The sequence below is a fragment of the Chrysemys picta genome, chromosome 7 (assembly GCF_011386835.1).
Source record: "Chrysemys picta bellii isolate R12L10 chromosome 7, ASM1138683v2, whole genome shotgun sequence".
NCBI lineage: Eukaryota > Metazoa > Chordata > Testudines > Emydidae > Chrysemys > Chrysemys picta.
Window position 1 is genome coordinate 54073882 of NC_088797.1, and position 13990 is coordinate 54087871.

Here is a 13990-nt window from a genome sequence, read left to right on the forward strand (position 1 = left end):
CTGGTGGACTTCTCACCAGCTCTATGCCCTTCACCTGCCCCTCATTGTCAGGCTTTAGCAGTTTAAAGAAGAGGGAGCCTCGCCTTGCCCTGGCCCCATGAGGTGAGGCTGAGGGGGTTGATGGCAGCCCTGGGCTATGTGGCCTTCTTGTCCACAACGGTGCCATATGAAACGGTCTCTGGTGCCATGAACACTAACATCAGGGGAACCTTGACCACTTCCCCATCTAGAGTTTTGGGGTGTCGTCCTCGCTGCTGCAGTATTTGTTCCTCCAGTTGTCCCATTCTCTCATGCTCTATCTCTGGAGGACAGTCAGTTCTTGGACTAGCCCAGTTAGGCCCTTTACTGCCTTCAGCATCACATGATCTGGGGTACTGCTAGGTGGAGGCAGCCTGCACAGCACCATCTGACAGGGCAGCTTGTTGCATGCTGTTTATCCTCTGGGCTGGCATATCCATTCCACCCTCTATGTTCCTGTCATAACTATAAAGGGAAGGGTAACAGCTCTCCTGTGTACAGTACTATAAAATCCCTCCTGGCCAGAGACTCCAAAATCCTTATACCTGTAAAGGGTTAAGAAGCTCAGGTAACCTGGCTGACACCTGACCCAAAAGACCAAATAAGGGGACAAGATACTTTCAAATCTTGGGGGGGGGGGGGGGGAAGGCTTTTGTTTGTGCTCTTTGTTTTGGGGGTTGTTCGCTCTTGGGACTGAGAGGGACCAGACATCAATCCACGTTCTCCAAATCTTTCTGAACAAGTCTCTCATATTTCAAACTTGTAAGTAAACAGCCAGGCAAGGCGTGTTAGTTTATCTTTGTTTTCTCAACTTGTAAATGTACCTTTTACTAGGGTGTTTACCTCTGTTTGCTGTAACTTTGAACCTAAGGCTAGAGGAGGGTCCTCTGGGCTCTTTAAGTTTGATTACCCTGTAAAGTTATTTTCCATCCTGATTTTACAGAGATGATTTTTACCTTTTTCTTTAATTAAAAGCCTTCTTTTTAAGAACCTGGTTGATTTTCCTTGTTTTTAGATCCAAGGGGTTTGGATCTGTATTCACCAGGGAATTGGTGAAGAGTCTCTCAAGGCTACCCAGGGAAGGGAATTAGCATCGAGAGTGGTGGCAGCGGACCAGATCTAAGCTGGTAGTTAAGCTTAGAAGTTTTCATGCAGGCCCCCACATCTGTACCCTAAAGTTCAGAGTGGGGAAGCAGCCTTGACAGTTCCTATGCTGGGCCAGCTGACACAGTTCTTCTTGCGGCTGTCCGAATGTCATGTAGGGAGGCTGCATAGGTGCCAACCTCACCCGCACTTCTCGCTCCCGGATGCCCTGCATGAACTGCTATGTCAACTTATAGTCCCGATCACAGAAAGGATGGCCCCTTCAGAGCTTCTCCTCTACTACCCACAATAGGGCCTCTAACTTGATGGCACAGGATGAAGCTGTCTCTCTAGAGCAGGAGTGGGCAAATCTGGGCCACCAGCCATTTTAAGCTGGCCCTTGAGCTCCCTCTGGGGAGCGGAGTCTGGGACTTGTCCCATCCCAGCGCTCCAGCTGGGGTGCAGGGTCAGGGGCCGCTCCACGCGGCTCCTGGAAGCAGTGGCATGGCACCCTCCCTCATATGTAGGGGCAGCGAGGGTGCTCCACTCTGCAAGCTGCCCCCTTCCCAAGCACTGCCCCCATAGGTCCCATTGGCCAGAAACCACAGCCAATGGGAGCTGCAGGGGTGGTGCCTGCAGATGGGGCAGCGTGCAGAGCCACCTGGCTGTGCCTCCATGTAGGAGCTGGAGAAGGGACATGCTGCTGCTTCCGGGAGCTGCTTGAGGTAAGCACCGCCCGTAGCCTGCACCCCTGAGCCTCTCCCCATGTCCCAACCCCCTACCTCAGCCCTGATACCCTTCCCACCCAGAGCATCCTCCTGCACCCCTAACCCCTCATCCTCAGCCCCACCCCAGAGTCTGCACCCCCAGCCGGAGCCCTCACCCCCCCACCCTAGCCTGTAGCCCCCTCCCACACCTTGAAATCCTAATTTCTGGCCCCACCCCAGAGCCCGCACCTCCAACCAGAGCCCTCACCCCCTCCAACACCCCAACCCCAATTGTGTCAGCCTTCGTGGCCCGCCATACAATTTCTATTCCCAGATGTGGCCCTCGAGCCAAACAGTTTGCCCACCCCTGCTCTAGAGCATTGGCATCTCTCATAAAAGTCTGCCATGGGGTCCAACGATAAATGGCAGTCACTGTACTCTGCTCTAAGCTCTTCAATAGCTCGGGTTGGAAACTGCTCCTGAGGTGGCAGGTTAAGAACTAATTTACACTCCCCTTCCCCCCCCCCCATGTATCTGACAAGAGTGGGGAACTTCAAAGGCTCAGGAATGTCAGTGGCTGCTAGCAGATACTGTATATCTTTTATCCAGTGCTCTATGTCTACCCTGCAATCTGCACCACCACTGAACACAGGAACCCCACGGATTTGGTGCTGTGCAGGGAGGTATGGCATTACTGTGTTCCTCCCCAAGATTTCCCCCCAATAGCTTCACTCTTAGTAGCAGGAGTTTCCTGGCTACAACACCCATTGGGGGTCTCTATTCTCACTGACACCAAATCAGGGTTAGGCCAACCCCCCGGGCTCCAAACTGTGAATCCATGCTATCCTGGTTCTCTTGTGTGGCAGCTTCCCTACTGTACAAAAAATTAAATTTCCCCTATCTGAGTCACAGCACCAATAACTAAAAAAATGTAGCTCCCCATCCTGTTCAGTGGCCCAGTAGGAGGAGGTTGTTCAAGATAGGGGAAGCCTGTGTTGCAACCTTTTACACAACTTTGGGAAACTGGGCCTGAGGCTCCTCTGTGTGCTCTGCACTGTGTGTCAGTATGTGTTCACCTCAGACCAGAACAAGACTTTATTCTGTAAAGAACATAGAACAGGATTACAGTCCATCAGCCTCCTCTCTGCTTGCCTGCTATATGCTCCCAGTTCAGTCAGTGCTGACACCTCCTGCTGGGAGGTGGGGGGAAGAGGGTAGGGTTGCGGGTACAACCAGGGAGTTCTCCCAACATGCTGCAGTCTGTAGTCCACAAACTGTAATTCCCAGGGCTGCTGTTGAAGCACACTGGACCCTGGGCTACACATTGTAAAAAACACACCCTATCTCCAGCATGGACAAGGCCTAAATGATGGGAGCTCAAGGGTGAAAAAGTTTCAGACACTCACACACCCACTCCAGGGCTGTGACTTTGTTTTCTGTGGCTTCCTATTTAAATTATTAGGACATGGCCTCTGGCTGCTAAGGCATATCAAGGACTGGGAAAGCAAATTATGCAGTAAATAGCCAGTTGTTGTTACACAGCTGTAACTGTGTACTGTATCTAACAAAATGATCTTAAATGGTAATTTTGGGCCAGACTTTCAGCTGGTTTAAATCAGCAAAGCTTCATTGACTTCAGGCTAATTTACCCCACCTGAGAATCTGGCCTCCAACTGACACAGAGAAAGGATTTAACAGGAGCTCCCAGGTCTTAGGTGTGCACTGACCACTGAGCTATAGAATACTCTCACAGGGGTGTCTCTCAATAGCTCTTTTAGAAGCCATTTCACTTCATTTAAATAATTAACCATTAATTGGGTCACAGAACAAGCACAAATCGTTGTACAGTCCAAAACATCTTATGGTCCAGTGGTCAGGGTGTTTTAAAGATGGGGAAACTGAGGTAAGCAACTTGCTCTCCATACACAGTAGCAGAACCAGGAATCAAACCCAAAAGTTCTTACCCCACATACACTGCTCTCTCTGCTAGATAATTTTGTAGACAGCATGCTGTTCATCACTGCTGAGGAGATTTACATACTAGACAGGATCAAGTTTTGCTCTCATTTACAATGCTGTAAATCTGAAATAAATCCATATCTGAAGTTTCTCCTCCTTATTCCAGATTTGCACTGATGTAGGAGAGCAGAATCTAGCCCATAAAACATAGAGGGAGAGCCTCTATGTTCTACAGAAATAGACCCTGTAAGGATTTGGACTGGCTATAATACCTAGCCATGTTATAGACACAGGATGGAGAGAAAAATATATATTACAGATGGATGGATAAATGAACAGACAAATCCCAGCTGGACTTAGCCTGAGGATAGCTATCACATTGCCCTCTTCTTTGTACGGTAGCAAACATCATATTAAAAATTGTATATTTAAAATAAATTAAAAGGAGTGAAACTGCATTTCCAGTGGATGACAGGAAAGGGAGTCCAAAACAGGCAATCTAGGACAGCAGATAAGGCCATTTGGTGAACTGCTGTGAGGCCCTGTGCAGAAGTTTGACACCTATGGAAACAACGCAGGAATTCTTTGAAGCATCAGAAGAAACACACACAAAAAGTATCCGTTTGTTTTATGGCAGTGTGTGTGTCTCCGTGTAACATATCTCCCTGAATCAAGTCTCCGTTGGGAGCTCAGTCCATCATTGCAGATAGAGAAGAGCTCAGTGGTTTGAGCATTGGCTTGCTAAACCCAGGGTTGTAAGTTCAATCCTTCAGGGAGCCACTTAGGGTTCTGGGGCAAAAATCAGTACTTGGTCCTATTAGTGAAGACAGAGGGCTGGACTCAAGGTCCCTTCCAGCTCTATGAGATAGGTCTCTCTCTCTATATATATATATATATATAAAAGAGGTGGGGGTGCTGGGATGGACAAGCCAGGAATACAAAGCCACCCACACCCTATTTTGGTAACCACAGCAGATGGCTCACCCCATTTGTGGTAACTTTTATCCCATCTGCCCCTCCCTGTCCTGGGGTTTCCCCCTCTCCCACTGTCTGGCAGTGCATCACCCCTTTTCTGAACCCCAGCTCCTGCACCCTGTCCCAATTTTGTTCATCTGTCCATCTCCTTCCCCTGTTTTACCCTTCTCTGGACACACTTTGGTCCTACTGTTGCCCACTTTCTAATCACACAAAACCGAACACCCCTACCCCACTCCTTCTCCAAGGCCCCACCCCTTCCCCACTTACTCCACCCCCCCTCCCTCCATCACTCGCTCTTCACTTTCACTGGGCTGGGGCAGGAGGTTGGGGTGCAGAAGGGGGTATTGTGACGGGTTGGATCACAGAAACCCCCTTGGGAGCTGCCACCCGATGTGCAAAGACTACCCCTGCTTCTGTTTTCCCTGCCAGCTCAGGACTCCAGCACCCTGTCTTGCTGAGCCAGACACTCCTGTTTGGCTCCACACACAGATCCAGGGTCTGAATCTCCTGTCCCAAAGCTGCAAGTTTACCTGAAAACAGCTCGCAGTAGTGTGCTTGTCTTTAGCACTCAGATGCCCAACTCCCAATGGGGTCTAAACCCAGATAAATCCATTTTACCCTGCATAAAGTTTATGCAGGGCAAACTCATAAATTGTTCGCCCTCTATAACACTGATAGAGAGATATGCACAGTTGTTTGCTCCCCCAGGTATTAATACATACTCTGAGTGAATTACTAAATAGAAAGTGATTTTATTAAATACAGACAGTAGGATTTAAGTGGTTCAAAGTAGTAACAGACAGAACAAAGTAAGTCACCAAGCAAAATGAAATAAAATGCGCAAATCTATGCCTAATCAAACTGAATACAGATAATCTCACCCTCAGAGATGCTTCAGTAAGTTTTTTCTCAGACTGGACACCTTCCAGGCCTGGGCACAATTCTTTCCCCTGGTACAGCTCTTGTTGCAGCTCAGGTGGTAGCTAGGGGATTCTTCATGATGGCTTCTCCTCTTCTCTGTTCTCTTCCCCCCCTTTATATATCTTTTGCATAAGGCGGGAACTCTTTGTCTCTCTGGGTTTCCACCCCCCCCCCCCTCACTGGAAAAGCACCAGGTTAAAGATGGATTCCAGTTCAGGTGACATGATCCCATGTCACTGCAAGACTTCATTACTCACTTGCCAGCACACACATATACAGGAAGACTCACAGGTAAATACAGCCATCTCCAGACAATGGGAGTCATCAAGATTCCAAACCATCATTAATGGTCCACACTTTACACAATTACAATAGCCCCTCAGAGTTACATTTTATATTTCTAGTTTTAGATACAAGAGTGGTACATTTATACAAATCAGATGATCACACTCAGTAGATTATAAGCTTTGTAATGATACCTTACAAGAGACCTTTTGCATGAGGCATATCCCAGTTACTTACATTCACTTATTACCGTATTTTCTCTAAAACTATCTCAGTTACATTATATTGACTTATTATCAAGTTTTTATAAAACCATATAGACTGCACAACGTCACAGGTATGGCCTCTGGGTTGGGGGTGCAGGTTCTGGGATGGGCCCAGGGATGAGGGGTTTGGGGTGCAGGAGGTGACTCTGGGTTGGGGCAGGAGGTTAGGTAGGGTGACCAGACAGCAAGTGTGAAAAATCAGGATGGGGCTAATAGGAGCCTATATAAGAAAAAGACCCAAAAATCTGGACTGACCCTATAAAATCGGGACATTTGGTCACCCTAAGGTTAGGATGTGTCATGGGGTGAGGACTCCAGCTGGTAGTGGGGCCAGGGATGAGGTGTTTGGGGTGCAGGAGAGGGTCTGGGCTAACCCAGGGGGTTGGGGTGCCAGGGGGGTGAGGGCTCTGGCTGGGGGTGTGGGCTCTGGGGTGGGGCTGGGAATGAGTGGTTTGGGGTGTGGGAGGGGACTCTGGGCTGGGGTGGGGATTAGTGTGTGTGTTGGGGGGTGAGGGCTCCAGCTGGGAGTGAAGCTGGGGATGAGGGGTTTGGGCTTCAGGAGGAGGCTCTGGGCTGACCCAGGGGATTGGGGTGCTGAGGGCTCCGGCTGGGGTGGGGCCAGGGAAGAAGGGTTTGGGATGAAGGAGGGGGCTCCAGGCAGGGCCAGGGGGTTGAGTGCAGGGATGTGTGTGCAGGGTCCCAGCGGTGCTTACTGTGGCTCCAAGGAAGCTGCCACCAGGTCCCTGCAGGCTCTAGGCGCATGTGCAGCCAGGCGGCAGTGTGCAGTGTCTTCGCGCCCACAGGCACTGCCCCCCGCAGCTCCTATTCGTTGGGGTTCCCGGCAAACAGGAGCTGTGGAGCCAGTACTCGGGGCAGGGGAAGCGCATGGAACCTCCCGAGTCCCAGTCCCTAGCTGTCCAGCGCCTAGGGGCTGCAGGGACCTGGCGGCCGCTTCTGGGAGCAGTGTGGAGCCAGGGCAGGTAGGGAGCCTGCCTTAGACCCGGGCCCCCATGCTGACCAGAGCCGCCAGGGTCCCTTTTCGACCATGAGTTCCGGTGGAAAACCGGATGCCTGGCACTCCTGTCTGGCTCCTGCACAAATTCCACCCCCCCATCCCCTCCGACTTGCCCACTTTGATTGCAGTGAGCTGATTAGGATGCAAGTGAGGGCAGCGGCTTCAGCAGACGTGGCTGAGCATGTTCCGGTCCCTCCAGCCTGCTCAGTAACAGCAAAGTAGCAAATCGTGATGGGAAGCGGATTCTCTGATCCCACGCGAGGGTAGCGAGCTCAGCACTGTCTCCTCCCTCTTCTCCTCCCTCCTGTGAGTAGTAGCCAGCTCATCTCCTCTGCTTCTCCCCGCACCACCCGGCCTGGAAGGGGAGAGAGGGGACCCCATGGCAGCCCCCAGGCCTGGGAGAGGGACATGAAGAGCCCCAGGAGCTGCCGGAGGAGCAGAGGTGAGGCTGGAGGGCGGATATGAGGGTGGAACTGATGTGGGGGCTGGGGGAGGGGCAGATGTGATGGGGGATTGATGTGGGGGCAGGGGGAGGGGGAGATGTGATGGGGGATTGATGTGGGGGCAGGGGGAGGGGGAGATGTGATGGGGGATTGATGTGGGTGTTAGGTAGGATTGAAGGGTCAGTCAGATCTGGGGGGCAGAACTGATGCGGGGGCTGTGGGAGAATGGACTGATTTGAGGGTTGGGGGCGGATTAATTGCTGGACTGGGGGCCGGGCAGATGAGGGGGTGGGAGCTTGTGCAGGGTGGCAGACATCAATTCACTCCGTAGATGTGGGTGAGGGGGGAGCTAATTGTCTCACAAACTGGGGATGACGGGGGGGGGCAGACATCTAAAGAGACCAAAAACATGATATAATTAAAAAAAAAACGATGTGGGGGTTAATTTCATTATTTTGAGGGGGCTGACGCATGGAGGTCGGCAATGCTACGTTTTCACAAAAGACTCCAGGGCTGTGACTCTCTGAATGGGTTCCTAACATCTCAGCAAACAGCATGAATCAGTTTCAGGAAGGGAAACTCGCAGTTGCCGTGCAGGTGGGGCATATCTCTGAGCTCAGGAAAGTGAGACTTACCCTTTTCCACTCTCCAGAGGGAGCCAGGGCCCCAAGGAAGCCTAGGAAAAGTCTCCAGAGTGAAGCTTCTTGCGACATCAGAACCTGTCATTCTAGACTGTGGGCCCAGTTTCTGTCTAGCCTGCATCTCCCCGTGTTGAGAGAGATCGCATACAGATGTCTCCTGCCCTCAGTGCAGACAAGCTGTGCAAGAGAGAAACCTGAGGCCAGCAGAGAGCTGGCAAATTGTGCAGGAGCACCAGCACCACTATAGTTAAAATTGAGAAGCCCTTTCTGTTTTAAGGATGACATTTCTTAGTGCTCTCAAATCTGCACAGATACTTGGATTGCCTTGTAAGTTGCTGTGCCTCATAGGAGCAAGGGATAGGGTTAATGATCAAATTAGGGGTCATTTGACAAAGGAGTTCCTAAGATATAGTCCGTTTTTCTTACAATTGATGGATTTTCCAACAAATTTTTGTGCACACTTGGGGAATCAAGTCATTGCTCTGATCGGACCTCAAAGGATCTCACTAGCATTTATCCTCCCATGTACCTGACACCCATTACCTCTTAGGACAGTGGCCCCAAACTTTTGACGGTTGTGCCCCCCCTTACCCCTGTCTGCTCCCCTCTCCCCGGCCCTCCCCCGAGCTCGGAGCGGGGCTGTGGTTCCTGAGGATGTCAAACGTGTGGACAGAGATAAGGGGGCTCAGGCTGGAGCCGCAGCTGAGGGTGGGTCTGGGGCCAGGACCGGGGCTGGGACTGAAAATGGACCATGGCCATGGGCCAAGACTGGGGGCAGAGGCGGGAGTGGAGTTGCCGCCAGGCCGTGGAGGTGGCCAGCAGCCGGGCCCATGGCTGGGTGTGGAGCCGCACTGAGGCTGGGGATGGGGCCAGGAGATGGGGCTGCAACTGGGATCGGAGGTAGAGCTGGGGGTGCTGTCGGTTTGAGTGGTGCTCCTCCCCATTCCCCGTGGGGGCTGGCCCAGGCCTGCCGCACCCCCCAAACATTCGTCCGTGCCCCCCTAGTTTGGGGACCTCTCTCTTAGGCGGAGCAACATTTAAAATGTTCTATTCAATAAAGAGTTAAGCTCTCCAGACCAGTTAGAGCTTTCTCCTCATGCACTGAATGGATTATACTGCACATATGCAGAGTACCCAAGAGGGTTACTAGCCACCAGGCTTTGCTGTGACCTGCATGGCTCAAGGAATGTGCTGTGGCCATTAAACCAGAACAACACCCAGACATTGTAAGTTGAGAACCCATTCTAGGCAGAAATCTGGAAATGAGTTGTTGGCCTGTTGCCTCTGTCCAAAGGGGCTTTTTATGTTGGAGAAATGTAATTTGAGTACAGCAGAAAATTCAGAAGGTGTTCAGGTTATTTCAGAAAATAAAATGTGAATGCTTCCTTGGAGGAGATGATTAGGGTGCAGAGGAGTGGAAGGAATAGGGGGAGATGGGCTTCAGTGCAGCGGATGTTGGGGAGAACTCCACACCCAAGCCATTCTTTTTAGGTGACAGATCTAAGGAACTGCCCCAGACTGAGGTGTTAAATTAAACAGTAATAAGTCACCAGGATCAGATGAGTTCTGAAGGAACTCAAATAAAAAATTACAGAACTATTCACTGTGGTATGTACCCTTTCACTCTGTACCAGATGACTGGAGGGAATCTACCATAATACTGATTTTTTTTTAAAAAGTTCCAGAGGTGATTCTTGCAAGTACACGCTGGTAAGCCTAAATTTAGAACCAGACAAACTGGTGGGAAAGGGAAATCATGCCTCACCAATCTAATTCATTGAGGGTGTCAACAAGCATGTGGACAAGAGTGATCCAGTGGATATAATTTACTTGGACTCTCAGAAAGTCTTTGACACAGTCCCTCACCAAAGGCTCTTCGCAAAATAAGCAGTCATGAGATAAGAGGGAAGGTCCTCTCATGAATCAGTAACTGGTTAAAAATAGGAAACAAAGGGTAGGAATAAATGGTCAGTTTTCACAGTGGAGAGAGGTAATTAGCAGGATCCCTCAAAGATCTGTTCTGTTCAACATATTCATAAATGATCAGAAAAAGGGGGTGAACAGTGAGGTGGAAAATTTTGCAGATGATACAAAATTACTCAAAATAGTTCAATCCAAAGCTGACTGGGAAGAGTTACAAAGGAATCTCCCAGAACTGGATGACTGGGCAACAAAATGGCAGATGATATTCAGTGTTGATAAATGCAGAGTGATGCACATTGGAAAAAATAATCCCAACTGTACATACAAAATGATGGGGTCTAAATTAGCTGTTACACTCAAGAAAGAGATCTTGGAGTCATCCTGTATAGTTCTCTGAAAACATGTGCTCGACATACAGTGACAGTCACAAAAACTAACAATGTTAGGAACTATTTATTGGGGAAGGGATATATAATAAAACAAAATATAATGCAACTATATAATTCCATGATATGCCCACATCTTGAATACTTCATGCAGTTCTGGTTTCCTCATCTCAATAAAGATATATTAGAATTGGAAAGGGTACAGAGAATGAGCAACAGAGTGCTTAGGTGTATGGAACCACTTCCATATGAGTAGAGATTTAAATAACTGAAACTGATCAGTTTAGAAAAGAGACAACTAAGGGGAGATATGTTAGAGGTCTATAAAATCATGAATGGCATGGAGAAAGTAAATAGAGAAGTGTTATATACCCCTTCACATAACACAAGAACCGGGGGTCACAAAATAAAATAAATAGGCAATAGGTTTAAAGCAAACAAAAGGAATACTTCACAGAACATACAGTCAACCTGTGGAACTTCTTGTGAAAGCCAAAAGTATAACTCTTCCAAAAAGAATAACTGGATTCAGAAAAGAATAAGATAATTTTATGGACAATAGGTCTATCAATGGGTATTAACCAAGATGATCAGGGATGCAATCCCAGGTTCCTAAACCTTCAACTGCCAAAAGCAACTGACATGGATGTGGCATTTGTACCTCAAAGCAGCACCCTGAAACCCCCATATTCACCCCCATCATATAATTATGATATATTTCATACAAAGCATGCCACGTAAGATATCATATGCAAGGACATGATCTGCTGGAACCCATTGTTCTGTCCAAATATGTATATCATTAGTATGTATGAAGTTATGACTGCTGTATGGTTGTATCAAACTTACAACATATTTCTGTGAGTCTCTACTGCTAGGTGGTGAGCCACACCCAGGAGGGTGGTAAGTAACCATTAATCAACAGGGGAGTTGTAAATAAGGGATTTATAATATTGTTAGAGGGCTTCCCAATTGGGTTTTGCTCAACCTGTGACTCAGCAAAGCCCACCAGGACATGTGTGGGCTAGTGTTTTCCAGGCATATGGACTGAGATATAAAATAGGGGACAGTGGCATCATGCTTTGGACTTTCTCCTCCCCACCTATGCTGGAAACAACAAGAATGCTGGGAAGACAAAGATTTGAACTGGGGAGACTGGCCCTGGGCTTAAGGGGGAAGCCTGTGTATTAAGAACTGAAATCTACCTACAGCATCCAGTGGGGTGAGAAAACTGCTTGATCTAAATACTGCCTAGTCTAATAAGGTTTAAGATTTAGTCTGTGCGCTTACCTTTAATTTTCTTTGGTATCTATCTCTGACCTTTTGTGCCTACCACTTATAATCACTCAAAATCTATCTTTCTGTAGTTAATAAATCTGCTTTATATTTTACCAAAAACAATGTGTTTTGGTTGAAGTGCTTGGAAAATCTCAGCTCAGGTTACAAAGGCCAGTGGCAGACTGGGTAATAAACTAACACTGGCCAGGCTTCTGACCAGGGCAAGACAGTACATATCTGAGGTGCAAGGCTTGGGGCTTGGGAGATTTGCTGGTGCCTTTCACACAGTTTAGCTGGATGTGGGGCTCCACATCCTGTTGTACTGAGTTATAACAGTGCCTGGAGGGATTTGCTGCTTGTCACTGGCAAAGCATTGTGAGAGATCGCCCAGGCTGGAGAGTTAAGGGGGCACAGTGATACTCCAATTACAGGTTGTACCCAGGGGATCCTGTCACAACGGGCAACTGTCAGAAGACAGGATACTGGGCTAGATGGACCATTGGTCTGACTCAGTATGGTTGTTCTAATACTCTTCTACTGATAGTATTTCTTAAGATGGTTGTGATGTTGAGTGGCGGTTGATTCAACAGCTTTGATATACCTGAATGAAAGAGGAAATAAAAGTGCAAGGCTTCAGATTAATTTTTATCTGGCCTCTTTAGAAAGATCTCTGTGTGCGTATTCCTCTATCATAATAAAAACATTGTCAGTTAATAGTGGCATTGCCATCGTAAATGTGACAAAGTAAAATCTCATGTCACTTATTCTGTTATTTCCTCCAGATGCTCTGCCATCTGAAATGGAGAGGGAGTGTTGGAAGTGATTGTTGTCATATACAAAGGGTGAGCTTTCAGGTGGTGTTTATATTAAAATTAAGAGAAAATTCACATATGAAAACTTCTTTGTTAAAGTAACGTGAACACACCACTGAAATGCACACTAATAACACTGGTCTACAATTTTTGAGAAGTCGTCTGCTTCAGAGATAAAATGTGCTATTTATTATGTATTTTGATGTGCTGAATTCAAATATGACAATTAAAACAACTGATTGGCTACTGTTTCTAAGATATTTAAGTTTTTACATTTTATGTCTATGTATATTGTGTAGATAGTAGAGTTTTAATCATAAATTGTAAACCTACGTCTTTTCATGTGTTTATGGTTGCTTTACATGATATTTCACCTGTCCTGTTTATGTAACACTTTAAAAATCAGCGAAAGGGTTATATAAATAAAATTTATTATGAAACAAAAGGCAAAAAACTATTATGTACATAGTTTAGTCCTATTCAGTGTCTACTCGGCGCTTCTTCGCTTGTCTCTTGTATTCATTAAATGGAGCATCTCTTGTCACTGTCCAGCAATAGTCTGGAAGCTCTGATGGGCTCCATTTGAAATTGCTCACCGTGCTCATCGCTCACTGCTCCAGAGTTTGGTGGGAAAAAAATCTAGATGAGAATGCAAAAAAGGTACCTTTAGTGACATGTTGCAACCAAGGCTTTTGTATGCCTTGAGGAGGTTTTCCACCAACACCCTGTAGTTGTCTGCCTTGTTGTTTCCAAGAAAATTTATTGCCACTAACTGGAAGGCTTTCCAGGCCGTCTTTTCCTTGCCACGCAGTGCATGGTCAAATGCATCATCTCGAAGAAGTTCACGAATCTGAGGACCAACAAAAACACCTTCCTTTATCTTAGCTTCACTTAACCTTGGAAATTTTCCACAGAGGTACTTGAAAGCTGCTTGTGTTTTGTCAATGGCCTTGACAAAGTTCTTCATCAGACCCAGCTTGATGTGTAAGGGTGGTAACAAAATCTTCCTTGATTCAACAAGTGCTGGATGCTGAACACTTTTCCTCCCAGGCTCCAATGACTGTCGGAGTGGCCAATCTTTCTTGATGTAGTGGGAATCTCTTGCACGACTATCCCATTCGCAGAGAAAACAGCAGTACTTTGTGTATCCAGTCTGCAGACCAAGCAAGAGAGCAACAACCTTCAAATCGCCACAAAGCTGCCACTGATGTTGGTCATAGTTTATGCACCTCAAAAGTTGTTTCATGTTGTCATAGGTTTCCTTCATATGGACTG

The 13990-nt window shown here is 47.7% G+C and overlaps 1 protein-coding gene across 4 annotated transcripts in view; it reads left to right on the plus strand.

Moving 5' to 3' along the window:
• Nucleotides 1-6964: 6964 nt before the first annotated feature.
• The window catches only part of LOC101946636 (E3 ubiquitin-protein ligase TRIM39-like), a 43190-nt gene continuing 36164 nt past the window's right edge, over nt 6965-13990 (plus strand). Inside the window, exon 1 of one of the 4 annotated variants that reach the window (XM_005285636.4) lies at nt 6965-7674. The gene's annotated coding sequence lies outside the window, so the exon portion shown is untranslated. The remainder of the gene's footprint in view (nt 7675-13990) is intronic. The other 3 variants (XM_008171422.4, XM_042850061.2, XM_024107995.3) reach the window with 3 other exon arrangements.